At 34.2% G+C, this 13059-nt stretch overlaps 1 long non-coding RNA gene across 1 annotated transcript; it reads right to left on the reverse strand.

The window, feature by feature from the left end:
- Positions 1-809: 809 nt before the first annotated feature.
- Positions 810-4417, reverse strand: LOC115984557. The gene is made up of 3 exons (XR_004090545.1): positions 3724-4417; positions 1127-1846; positions 810-1032 (listed from the first exon to the last, which is right to left on the reverse strand). It is a non-coding gene; the product is annotated as an uncharacterized LOC115984557 (long non-coding RNA).
- Between the last annotated feature and the right edge of the window lie 8642 nt (positions 4418-13059).

The raw sequence follows: 13059 nt of genomic DNA on the forward strand, positions 1-13059 counted from the left end.
CCAGTTCCATGATGACAAGTTGACAACAACTCCATATTCAAGCCATATCAATGTCAAGATACATGTATAACTCAATTGAAAAGGATTCTAACTTGTTATTCAAAAAAGGGGTGGGGGGAGACACTACAAAAAACCGGTTCTATGGCCACGTTTTTAAAACAAGGCTATATGTCAAAAAAACGTGGCTATATCTTATAGCTGCATTTTTTTAGGCTGCATTTTCTAATGTGGCCTAAAACCTGTGACTATAGGACTGATGGGTCTATGGCCGCACTTTTTCAAACGCGACCCAAGATCAGGACCTATAGCCCCGTTTAAAACGCGGCCTAAGGTTTTGGTCTTAAGCCGCGTTTTAAACGTGGTTATAGATTTAACCTTAGGTTACATTTAAAACGCGGCCTAAGATCAGAACCTTAGGCCACGTTTAAAACGCAACTATAGGTCCTGCTCTTAGGCTGCGTTTAAAAAGTGCGGCCACAACTCCCTTGTTGATGGCCTTTGAGACATATTTTAGCCGCGTTTTAAACGTGGCCTAAGGTTAAATTTGTAGCCGCGTTTAAAACGCGACCTAAGACCCCCGGATTCCTCTTAAGAATTTGTCTATATCCGCGTTTTAAAAACGCAACTATAGTTTTTGTTTTTGTTTTTTTTTTTCCCTTTCTAGGCCAGATGGGTTTTACAAACTTGCTATAAGTTTTACAAACCTGTCACACATACAAAAAATTCCAGCTTGTTGCATGCAACAAAAATAACTAGCCAAAATTTCAACTAAATATCAAGCTAGAATTTTCTTAAACCTGTCACAAATCAATATCTCTAACGAATACAGAAAAATTATCAATCTTTAAGGAATATGCAGTTCAATATAGCAACAAAATGGAGGGAAAAAGTTTAAAGTCCATTTGACACAAAAAAGATGCAGCGAGCATCAGATATCATGTTTACAATATTCCTTTTGATACAGCCAAAAAGTTATACAACATACAATCTTAAAATATCCACGAAGAGTCCTCACTGTGATGCAGCGCTATCCTGAATATATTATATACATCGTATTAGTAGCACATAATAATGCATTGCAATAAACACGCAAGTTTCATTAAATTAAAGGCAACATTTTTAGTACCTGAAAAATTGCTTAAACTGCTCACGTTGCTTTGTAACATAGCTTCTTGTAACATGGCTCTCACACCCAACATCATTTCATCCATTTGCCACTTTGTTTCGGCCATTTGCCAGTCATGCCGTGCATCTGATTCCCGCTTTGCTTCGGCCAGTGCTTTGACAATTTCCTCCTTATGCCGTGCATGCAATGAGGCCATTTGGTCCTGATGCCTCTGCTCTGACTCGGCAAGTTAGTCCCTCAGCGAATTTTCCAATTTAGTCATCCGATGGGCCATTTCACTGGACGACGGCCCAGTCAAACATGGAAGGTTGGACCCACTTCTTCCTATTAGGGTTGGTCCAAAACTGACCCCACGTACACGTACACGTCCACAACGTTCTTTGCCCATCACTTGAGCAAACGCATCATCTTGTAACATGGCTCTCACGCCCAACATCATTTCATCCATTTGCCGCTTTGCTTCGGCCATTGCTGGTCATGCCGTGCATCTGATTCTCGCTTTGCTTTAGCCATTTGCTGCTCATGCCGTGCATCTGATTCCCGTTTTGCTTCGGCCAGTGCTTCGGCAATTTCCTCCTTATGTTGTGCATGCAATGAGGCCATTTGCTCCTGATGCCTCTGCTCTGACTCAGCAATTCAGTCATCCGATGGGCCATCTTTGGTACAGTATACTTTTGCGAAAACAGCTGCACGCTCCACTGCTTGTCCACTTTCTTTTGCCTACATCATATTCAACAGTCTCATTACAACAGTGAAAATTTATGTTGGTGATATGAAGCGACAATCGACAACCAAACATAGCAAATGAAATTTGGGACATAACATGCAATATAAATGTAAAACAAATTCCTTAAAAATGTAGTTTATTACATTCAGAAAGACAAGTGAGTTGTTTTCTTCATGCGAATGCTTTGTATCAAGCGGTTTTTGGTACCAACACTCCTGCCCTTTCAAATAAATTAACATCTAAGAAGTGTGTTTTTGGTAACAACTGTCATATAAAAATTGTGTATGTGTTTGTTACAAATTGTGTCGTTCTTTCTAGCAGCCAAGTATGGATCTCTCTCTCATATTCAAATTTTGGTTTTTGGAATTTTTGTGAATTTGATTAGTATTTCTTGAAATCTTGCGCCAAGATATGGCTCATTTAGAAGTTATGAGTTCCAATAATTAAAAATATGTTTTGTGCATTGGTTTACTTAGTAAGTGTGATGGTAAAGTGCAATTGGTGGATCTAGTTCATGGATGAAGTGCATACTAGGAATAGTATGAATAATGTTGATCTCGATGTACTGTGGACACAATTGAAGTAAATAGTTGTATCACTATAGAGCAAAGAAAGAAGCATGCTTGCTAAGTTTTCTTTATAAACTCATCTGCCAGGGGCTCAACTTCCCATTTCATTACTCATGGCAACATTTGATATTTCTACTACAGCAACATTTCTGATGGGAGCCAGTACATAATGGAGCTAAAATGTTTTTATGGCAATACCAATTACATCACCAAATACAATCAATGATTATAATTTCATACTCAAGCAAAAAAAAAAAAAAAAAAAAAAAAAAAAAAAATTAAAGACAAATATCAAAACCAAACAACAAACAACCAACTAGAGAGTGAGACCCCTACCTGACATGAGGATGTGCAATGTGAGTGCTGGGATTGTATGAGAGTGAGAGGGCGAGTGAGAGAGGGAAGAATTGATTAAGTGTTGGGATTGTATGAGAGAGAGGGACAAACTGTTGAATGTGTGTGACGAGAGACCCTAAAAACCAGATCTATAGGGACCCAAACATGATCAAGCACGTGTTCTATATCTTGACCACAATTTGAAAATCGAGTTTCTGATACTTGGTTTCACTTTTAGCAACCGAGTCTCTAAGGCTCGATTTTCATGTGGCATCTACGTAGAATATTAGACCACAGAAATCGAGTTTATGATGCTCGATATGAAAATTGAGTCTATAAAACTCGATTTCTACATGGAAAAGGTTCCATGTGACGATGCCTCAAAACATGAAAATCGAGCCTCTGAGGCTCGGTTTATAAGTTCAAAATAAGGCTCGAAATGCTACTAAGTTATATAGTTTGAAAAAGTTCCCTACTAATTATATTGTTTGGAAACCAAAATTAGTTTCCTATTTATAATGTTTGAAAAACAGAAACTACTATACCCCATTTGATACATGAGATTGAACACCTGTTTTCAGTTTTTAAACAATATTTACATGTATTTTCATCCACGTGTATTTATTTTCACATACTTTTTCACCCATATATATTTCTAGAAAAACTGAAAACTGTTATTTAAACACAAACACCAACTGAACCTAGGAAAATCCCAATTTAGCAAATTCTACTTACCCTCACAAGGCCAACCAAGTTCTAAGCAATGTTTATTCTTTAAAAAAAAAGTTCGAAGCGATATCAACTTAAACCTTATGAAGAATAGCGCAACCCTATCAAATAGACTAGCTCTACTGATTGGACATTAAATCAATTAGAAATAAAAAGATTGTTTACTATATTAATACTCTAGCAAATTGTGTCCCAAAATAAGTTAGAAATTTGTATGATCGTATCAATTTTCTTACCAGAAATTGTAGTCTTTCCAAATCCTTCCATTCCAAGAGAAGTAAACTCCGTACAGTGCGACCGGCTGGTGACCCGCGCACTACACATCATTCCGAGATTGATGTTATCGGGTGGGTCCCAGACCTCCATGACATGGTCGAAGACAAGCCCTCCAGGGATTAGACAGTCACTGCAAAGCGTGCAGCCATGGTTGGGGTGTGTAGAAGTAGAAGCGAAGGGAAATGGGATGCCATAGAGAAAGTGAGAGGCCATGGTTATAGAATCACATATGGAGTACCTAGTGGCTAGTGGTTCCATGGTTTTAAAAACCGGGAACCGGATCTCAATCTTGCACGGTTCTCTTCGAAAATCAGAAATTAAAAAAATATGCATCAAAAACCGGAAATCGGTGGTTCAACCATCAAAACCACTCTCAACCCAGCGTGTAAAAAAAAAATGACAGTGGTATCACTGATACAGTGACAAGTGTGTTTGCAGAGAGAAAGAGAGAGAGGAGTAAAGAATTCGGCAGTGCGAGGTTTCAACAAAATGAGAACAAGCAGTGGCAGATCCTAAAGTTTTGAGAGAGAAGCTGAAGGAGAGAGGAAACTAAAAGTTAACAGAGTTATTAGTAGAGAGAGAAGGTGGAGGAGAGAAGAAACAACCCAGTACATATACAGCAAAATTAACAAGAAGATAAAGAAGTGGTCAAGGTGGGAGTACGTGGGAAGTGGGTATTAAATGGATTTTTTCTGCCATTTAATGGAGTTGCAGTGTCATGCGCCAAGGAGCTAGCCAGGCCCTTGGCTTGCACGTGTCCCCACCAAACTGTGTTTTCCCCACCAAACTGTGTTTTCCCTTCCTCGAGAAGTGGTAAAGAAGGTGGGAAAACAAACAGCTCAGTGTTGAGCAAAAGAAGACAACACGTGAACAAACTTTATTTCAAAATATCGAGTTGACAGTACAGTTCACAAGCCATTCTAGCTTAGGTACAAACGGCAATCACTTGATCTTTTATAAGATATGTGCATTTAAAATTTAAATACCGTTTATTTTATTAAAAATTAAAAATTTATTATTAAAAATATTATAGTAAAATATTTTTTATTATTACAAATTACTGTTTATACATTTTTAACACTTGGCCGGTTTATGAATAGTGTTATGGACTAGTCCAAAAAAATGTAATCTCAAAAAAAGTAGTCGCAAGCGTTACACAAACGGACCCTAAGTATATGCTTAGATTGTGTTTAAAGTCTGCATTTGTGCGTTTGCATTTTACACACAGTGGAACCCATGGTTACAGTAACTAAAATATCATGCCCAAGATTGAAAAATGCGTCTGTTAGTGGATTCGTGCATTGTTTATGAGACTCACAAACCTATTTTTTCAACAAAATTTTCATTAAAGATAAGTCCCACAGTACTATTCACACATTTAAAATTTATTTTAATATGATATTTTTAGTTTTTAATTTTCAATAATAAGCAGAAATGGAAACCAAAAAAGACTTGGCAGAAAACAAACAAAAGAAGAGAATCTGTGCCATGTGAGAGGTCTGGTGAGGAGCAAAAGAAGAGCACTTGCAACAAGTTTATCCCAAAAAAAAAAAAAAAAGAGCACTTGCAACAAAAGAAGAGTCCATGCCGTGTCCCACGTCCCAAGCATCAGATCTGACTAATATCAGTTTTTTGATTGCTTCTTTTGGTTTTCTTTTGAGGAGTTCGAATTTTGATGGATTTTTTTCCACGTTAGTTTTGCCCTCTAAAAACTCAAGTTCTTTCACTGAATTTAAGTTTTAAAGATACGAAAATATTTGTTTCTTAAATAGTTACAAAAAACATGATAACTAACAAAATTGTTATTAAAATGATGTTAATTTGCAAAAAAAAAAAAAAAAATTTGATTTATCCTTTGCCTAATTAATTGAGATTTTTATTATATATTTATCTTTAGTCTAGATTCTGTTTGTTTTGAAGTAAAATATTTTTAACTCTGTAAAATATTTTTTTAGGTGTATGATATAATAATTAATTTTTTTTAATCAAATCAACAAAATTGATAGCTTAGTACCAAAGTCACTAGTGCTAGAGGTCTAGTGACCAGACCGTTGGAATCGACAGTCAAAATGGTGGCTCCTATGACCGAACAGTTAGAATCGACAGTCAGAGTGATGGTTTTGTCGATCAAACTACCGACGATTGCTGTCAAAATGGTATCTCCAATGACCAGACTGCCAACACCAACCGACAATACAATATCTTCAGATACTAAACCCTCCAACATCGATTACAGTGCAAATCTCCAGCCATCGAACCACCAAAAACAATCACCTATGAGGCGTCTCCTGCCAAGGAATCGCCAGCACCAATCATTGGAGTGGAGTCTCCAGACGTCGAATCGCTAGCACCGGTCACTGGAGCGATGTCTCCAGCCACTAGATCGATGACCTAGCAACTAGATGGAGGAGGGGAAGTTACTATTTTAGAAAATTTTTTACCAAATTTTCAAAGGTAAAACATTTTACCACTTTTTACAATTTTGACTATATTTTACCTGCAAAAAAACACTTGAAAATGGGAAAAACATTTTTCAAAAAATATTTTACTTTAAAACAAATGGAGTGTAGAATCTTAGATTAGAAGTGGTAAACAGGCGGGTCGGTTCGAGTTAAGTCAATCATAATAGGATTGAAAATGGGTTTAGGGAAAAAAATGGTTCATTTAAGTGGGTTAGAAATGGGTTGGATACGGTCAACCTGTATTTTTTACATTATTTTTTAATTTTATTTTTTAAAATGTATTTGCCACTTGGTAAGTCATATAGCAAATTACTTGGTGTGAAATGCATTACTTTGAATTTACCACCCATATCAAGAAAGTGCTCAGCTCAATAAATTGATACTTGTTCAATACTTATAAAATTATACAGATCGCAACATTATTAATCAAAATAAATAGCACAAACACAATGAAGACTAGTCTACCCTTTGAAATTTTAATTAAAACAAACACACAATATCAACATCCCAAAATATAAAACAAAAGTACAAATGCCCAATTAGATAGCATATTTGATATAGAATAAAAACATATAAACAATTTAAAATCTTAAAAACTAGTTTCAAAATATAATATCTTGAAAAATAATCTAAGAGTTGTATTTAATTTTACTATTTTAGATGCTCTGATTGTTTCTCTATTTCAATTTGGGATATACATCAAAGTTTGATTGTTTATTTATGTGTGGAGCAAAAAACAACCACAAGAGCCCAAGAATGATTAACGGGCTTGGGGAGTGAGCCCATTACAATTAATTTGTAGAGATGGGAATCGCGGACCAACACTTGGGCTTCTTATTTAATGGGTTGAAGTTTAAGAAATGGTCCAGATGGGAAGAAGTAAAAAGTAGACAGACAAAAATGTACAAAGTAATATATTGATTCTTTCCTTGGTCAGCCAAGGAAGCTTGTTACACTTAGAAGTTTACAAGTTTGGGCGTTTTCTCTCTCTCTCTCTCTCTCTCTCTCTCCAAGTTCTAGTCCATGTTCAATGAGATCCCCTTTCCCTTTATAATAGTTTCCTTTCACCCTGACCCTCCATATGGAGGGTGGTTGATCTCCCTTAGATACTTGTCTCATCTCACCTTTGGAGGAAGTGCTGAGTGAACTACAAGTTGTCTTGACACTGTTTAGGTGTCCTTCAGCCATTACTGCGATTGACATAGTGGGTGATGGGCATTCAATGCAAACATGATGGGTTCTTCCTTGGAAAGTTTCCCATTCTCTCTCCTCCCATACCGACCACTGTTGCCTCTCTCAGTTCATGCTTCCCAGCTAGGGGCGAGGTTCCTCTAGTTCAACTTGGGAGGTCCACGCCCAAGACACCTCCTCAAGTTGTTAAAGGCCCTTGTCTCTTTCAAGCTATACCAAGTCTCCCAGCCTAGTGCTTGCCTACTGGGATCGCACGACCCTCGGGTGTGGTCCAACAAAGGTGCTATCCTCGGATCCCCCCCCCCCCCACAATTTATTTATACATGGTTTCTTTTATAAATATCACATTATTGATAAGCAATATACACTCCATAAAATATCATCCTTTTATTTTGACTATGGATTGTTAAAAAAATATGCCTAATTATCCATAATTTATTCAAATTTCATTGATATACTTTAGGTTTACTCATTTCACACTTATGAATACTTTTCATACATGTTTATAATTTCAAATATATGCTTTTAAGTCTAATACAATCATATTATCTTGGTATGTACTCGATCATTTGATATCTAAAAATCTTTACTTATTGCGTTACTCAAGCAAGAAGAATCCCTTAATCATTATCTTTCAATTCGTTTGCATGCAACTAGATAAAAGTCTCAATTGTTTTCTTGAGATTATTGTATTTGGACAATGTTAAATATAAATACATGTATTTTTTTTTAATGGCTTCATCCAAAATATGGTTTTAAAATTTGATGTTTATTAGAAAAAGAAAAACCACGTGCATTATATTTGTCAATTGAGTTTGGCTTGTGCAATGTAAAACCCATAACAAACAAGTAAACCAACTATGTCATAATTTTATTTTATTTTTTTTCCCAAAAACAAAAACAAAAACATAAAAAGTTTTAAAAACAAGTTAGGTCACATGTTAGCCAGGTTGGGTTCACCCATAAAAAAACGAGTCGAGTCACAAGTCAACCTATTTTTTATTCAGGTAAACAAAATCGGGTTCGGGTCGGGTCAGTGAATTCTAACCTATTTTTTCACATTTATTTTAGATAGTTGATACCTAATATCACTAGAGAGTCACGTTATTGAGTCTTACATGGCATGATGATCTTAAAAAAAAATATAAGAAATGTATAATAATATATAATATATAATTAAAAATATTTATTAATAATTCATATTACCTTCATTATCAATCTTATAGTTACATCTCTTTCAAATTTGTTAAGATCTAAATGGGTTTTTTTCTAATGTTTAAGAGATCTCTAGCAACTTTTCCAAATTTTTGTACTGTTTGGAGAGTAAACAATTACATTTACCTTTTACCTATTATTTTTTCAAATACATTTTCTAATAGACTTTCTATCATTTATCTACCGCATTTAATTATTATTATTATTATTATTTATTCTTCCTCTATTCATTCCTAATAGCTATATTTTTCAAATTCATAATAGCTATATTTTAAATCTTCCAACGATAATATTTTCAAATGGTAATATTTCTCAATAGTCACATATTTCAAATGGAATTGATAAATTTTAAGAAGCATAGAGTTGATAAATTTCAAATTACATAGAATTTATCAAATCTATGTAACTTGGAATGAATTTATTTATTAATTTTTTCCTAGATTTTATCTTTTTAATTATTAATATTCATTAACTTATCAATTAACCTTTCTATTTTATTTGAAGAAAAACCCATCTAATATTAATTTAAGGGATTTTTTTTTTATTATTCGTTAACTTATAATTAATTTTCTTTAAAAAAAAAAACTTACCATACTTATCTTTTAAAAAAAAATCTACCACACATTTTAATTGGAGAATGAAGAATATCCTTTTCCCATTTCCTTTTGGTTTCATTATCGTCACACATATGCACGCACACACACGCACAAGCGCACACCCACACAGAGTGTGAAGAGAAGAGAAGAGAAATCTTGGCCTTCTCCACCGTACTGCCATGACACCCTCGAGGAAGGCCTACCTCACTTAAGCTAATGACCTTTGCGAAGGTCGGTGGAGATCGACCAAATCCCAAGAGAGGGAAGAGTCACTCAATTAGTGAAGATTAGCCAAGTTAGATCGGCTTTCACCAACCATCGCCACCTATTCACTCATGCTCATCCTCCTGCCACTGCTAAGTGCATGCAGTTAGGATTGGGTCAAATCGACTTCCATTTTTTTTTTCATGTTCTTGATTTTTGGTTGTTCTGATTTTAGTTTTGTAGTTCTAATTAAATTGGTTTTATGAGATGATAGAATAATTATTTCTTTTGTTCAGTTGTTTGATTTTGTTGGCTTGTTTTCTCACATGTGCTGGAATTTGAGAAGAAATCAAGAAGAAACCAAGAGGCAAAGGGCCTCGTTTCCTTTGTTTTTTGAGAAGAATTGGAGAGTGTGTGAGACCAAAAAGAAAACAAAGAAGAAAGAGAAAGAACTATTATTATATTCAAATGCTGGAATTTTTTAATAAAAGAAATTCAATTGCTAATCTTCAGTAACCCTTCAGGCCCGCTTGGAAAGATACTATTCATGAGCAAAAAACCTTTTGGCGTTTAGAGAAACTATTGGGTCAGTGTTTTATGGTTTCACTCTCTACAATAGAGAGTATATTGTGTTTAGCTAGACTGTTAGAGATGCTCAACACATTTCTACCTTTATTGTTGAGCTTATTATTATTTTTTTCCTCCAGATTTTAGATCAAATGGGTTTGTATTGGACATATTTCTTGTGTGTTTAAAAAGACCTAAATATTATTATGATGACCAATTTAAGCTTATTTTAGTTGGGTTTTAAAAAACTAGGGTTCGGGTGGTCAAATTTATATTTTTAGGCGGGTAAAAAAAAAACAAAAAATTATATATAAAGTTTTTTGGGTAGCTTCGAGGGTTCATTGTAATGATTAATGAATGTGGTGCTGGCCCTGCATAAATAATCAAAATCTATAAAAAAAAATTAAAAAAAAAAAACAAAAACAAAAACAAATAAGAAGTGAGTGCTAGTTAGTTTGGCTAACTTAATTAAAGTAATTCTATTGCTGTTATCAAATACTTTGTTTGCTTTTTGATTGCAAAGTGGTCCACCAAACTTCTCACATGTTTATCTCATCCTTCCATCCGATTGATAAGGCTAAGATATTCTTCGTCATCAATTATAGGCAAAGAAATAATAGGACTCTGATTATCATCGATATGACAATATTTTATTTGCTAGTAAATCTCCAACTTATATTAAATCTCAAGCATAGTATTGTTCCACTTAAATGGGTTAAGAATTATTTTCTATTTTTTTTATAAAAAAAATCTCAATATTTAATTTATTTCTTTTAAAACCGGAAAATTTAATTTAGAACAAAGTTTGGCTACAATTGGTGAAGATGAAGGATAATTTTTTCCTGGTAATTGTAAAAAAGAATAACAGTGATAACTGATTTAAGTCAATAATGTAAATACTAGGGCATTGGGGTGTTTTCGATATGAAATTCTTTGTGATCTAAGAAATTGTATATTTCATAATTGATTTTTCTTATACAATTAAATACTTATGATTCGGTTGAACTGAGACAATTCAAGAACGCATGATAACCTAGATTAATAATGCGGTTAGAAAATATTTTAGAAAAACCCATTCACTTTAAAACCTAATTTCTATTTGAAACTATTAGAAATTCATCTAAACAATAAGAAAAACATGATTGAACTTATTGAAAGCATGGAATAACTAATACATCAAAAGAAATCTAATTGAACAATCAAATATGTTGTTGATAAAATCCTAGAAAGAATCACATTGAATATTCATACCGTATAAAAGAAACATAACCCCTAGCCCTAGCAAAGAGTTTAGGCTGCCATTAGAGAAGTTCTACACAACCTCCCTTCAAAACCCTAATGTCAAAGTGTCCAAAGAAAATAAAACTTTTACTATTTTTGATTTTCGCCCGTATTTACAATAGTAACTTGTGAGTTAATTTCGGTCTCAAAAATTGTGAATTTTGAAAAACTCAAAACTGGAAAATTGTAGATATTTAAGTCATGGTTCCAATCCATTTGGCCTTGTGCCAATTGGATTTTTGAGGAGAGAGATACACCCAAAATACTGATCAGTGCTCAAATCTGATTTTTCCTTTTCAGATTCTACCTTTTTGATTTCTTTCCTTATTTGAAACTTTCAAACATGGTAGATGACCCAAGCACTCTAGTTGCACCTCCTTAGACATTTAAACTCGGTCCTTTAGCTCCACTTTAATTCTAGTTTGGCCTCCATTCTCTCACAAACTTCTGTAAACTCATCTTTTTCACATGATTTCCAGAAAGTAGAAAATTACACGCAATAAATGACATCTTATTCAAGAAATTATGTAAAGATAAATAATAGGGACTAATGCAAATCATGACTTAATTATACAAATTAAGTATAGTAATAAGGAGATAACGCCCACATAAATATTTAACAAGTATACATTTTAAGGCGTTATCCACAAAGAACCCATGTCTACTGAAAGTGAAAAATTAAAACTAAAATACAAGCCAATTTCGTAGGCTACACAACTGCACTTCCATGTGCAGCAAGTCTTTGAACCCCTAAGTCACCCTAGTGGATGAGTTTACTCTCATGAGGGTTTGCAATGACTCTACCCACAAAAGTCAAAGGTTTCTTGAAAATTCCTGCAGCAAATGTTAGTCTACTTTATTATTATATCATACAAATGAACTTTCAATTTTTGAGTTGGGATACTATTCATCATATTAAAGAATTTTCACTAGCTTCACTTTTGGAGTGTGTGTGTGTGTGCGCATAGCCCATCCAATCAAACCGGCTTTTCCAAACTTGCATAGACCAAGAATAATCTATATTAGAGCCTCTACTCCAAAACCTCTCTTAAGTCATCAACACTCTGAAAGAACACACATAGAAGTAATGGCTTTTTTGTTCTCCCTTCAAATCATATGTGAACAAAAAGGAAAGAAGAAGTTTTAAGAATATCACATGTTTATACAAAAACAGCTGCTAAAACAACGAAAAAAGATCTCTTAGAAAGGATGTTGAATTCTTGGAAACATGAGGTTAATACCATTCTCATCCTTGGTTTTTATCCCAAACACATACCAGCCATGCACCTTTAGGATCAAGTAGGACTTTAAGCTCAGTGGTAGTATAATCTTATGGCTAGGTAAAGGCAAACTGCTCTTTTTGAAATATGAGGTATATGAATCAAATGCAGAAAATTCAAGACAAACCCAACTCATAGCAGTAACAACCAACTTGAATCAAAATTACCTTTACTCAACCATATAACCCTTTTGAAATAAATGAAAGATGTGTAAGACACTAATGATTTATTGATTGATTATGTATGTCTTCCCTTTCTATTTCTTGTTTTTTTTCTTTTCATTTTTTTTTATTTTTTTTGGGAAGAAAAGAGAGACAATGGTGGTATCTAAATGCTTCAATAGCTCAAAACTTGAACCCCCAAGAGAACACGCACAAATAAAAATGTTTTTTGGTATTGTGGAAATATTTCTCATGGCTCAAATGATAATGACAATGGTTAATGTCAAGGTAGGCTGAATATTTGTTTAGCTAGTGACAAAAGATTGATGGCCTTAGGCT

This window comes from Quercus lobata, chromosome 1 (assembly GCF_001633185.2).
Source record: "Quercus lobata isolate SW786 chromosome 1, ValleyOak3.0 Primary Assembly, whole genome shotgun sequence".
Taxonomy (NCBI): Eukaryota; Viridiplantae; Streptophyta; class Magnoliopsida; order Fagales; family Fagaceae; genus Quercus; species Quercus lobata.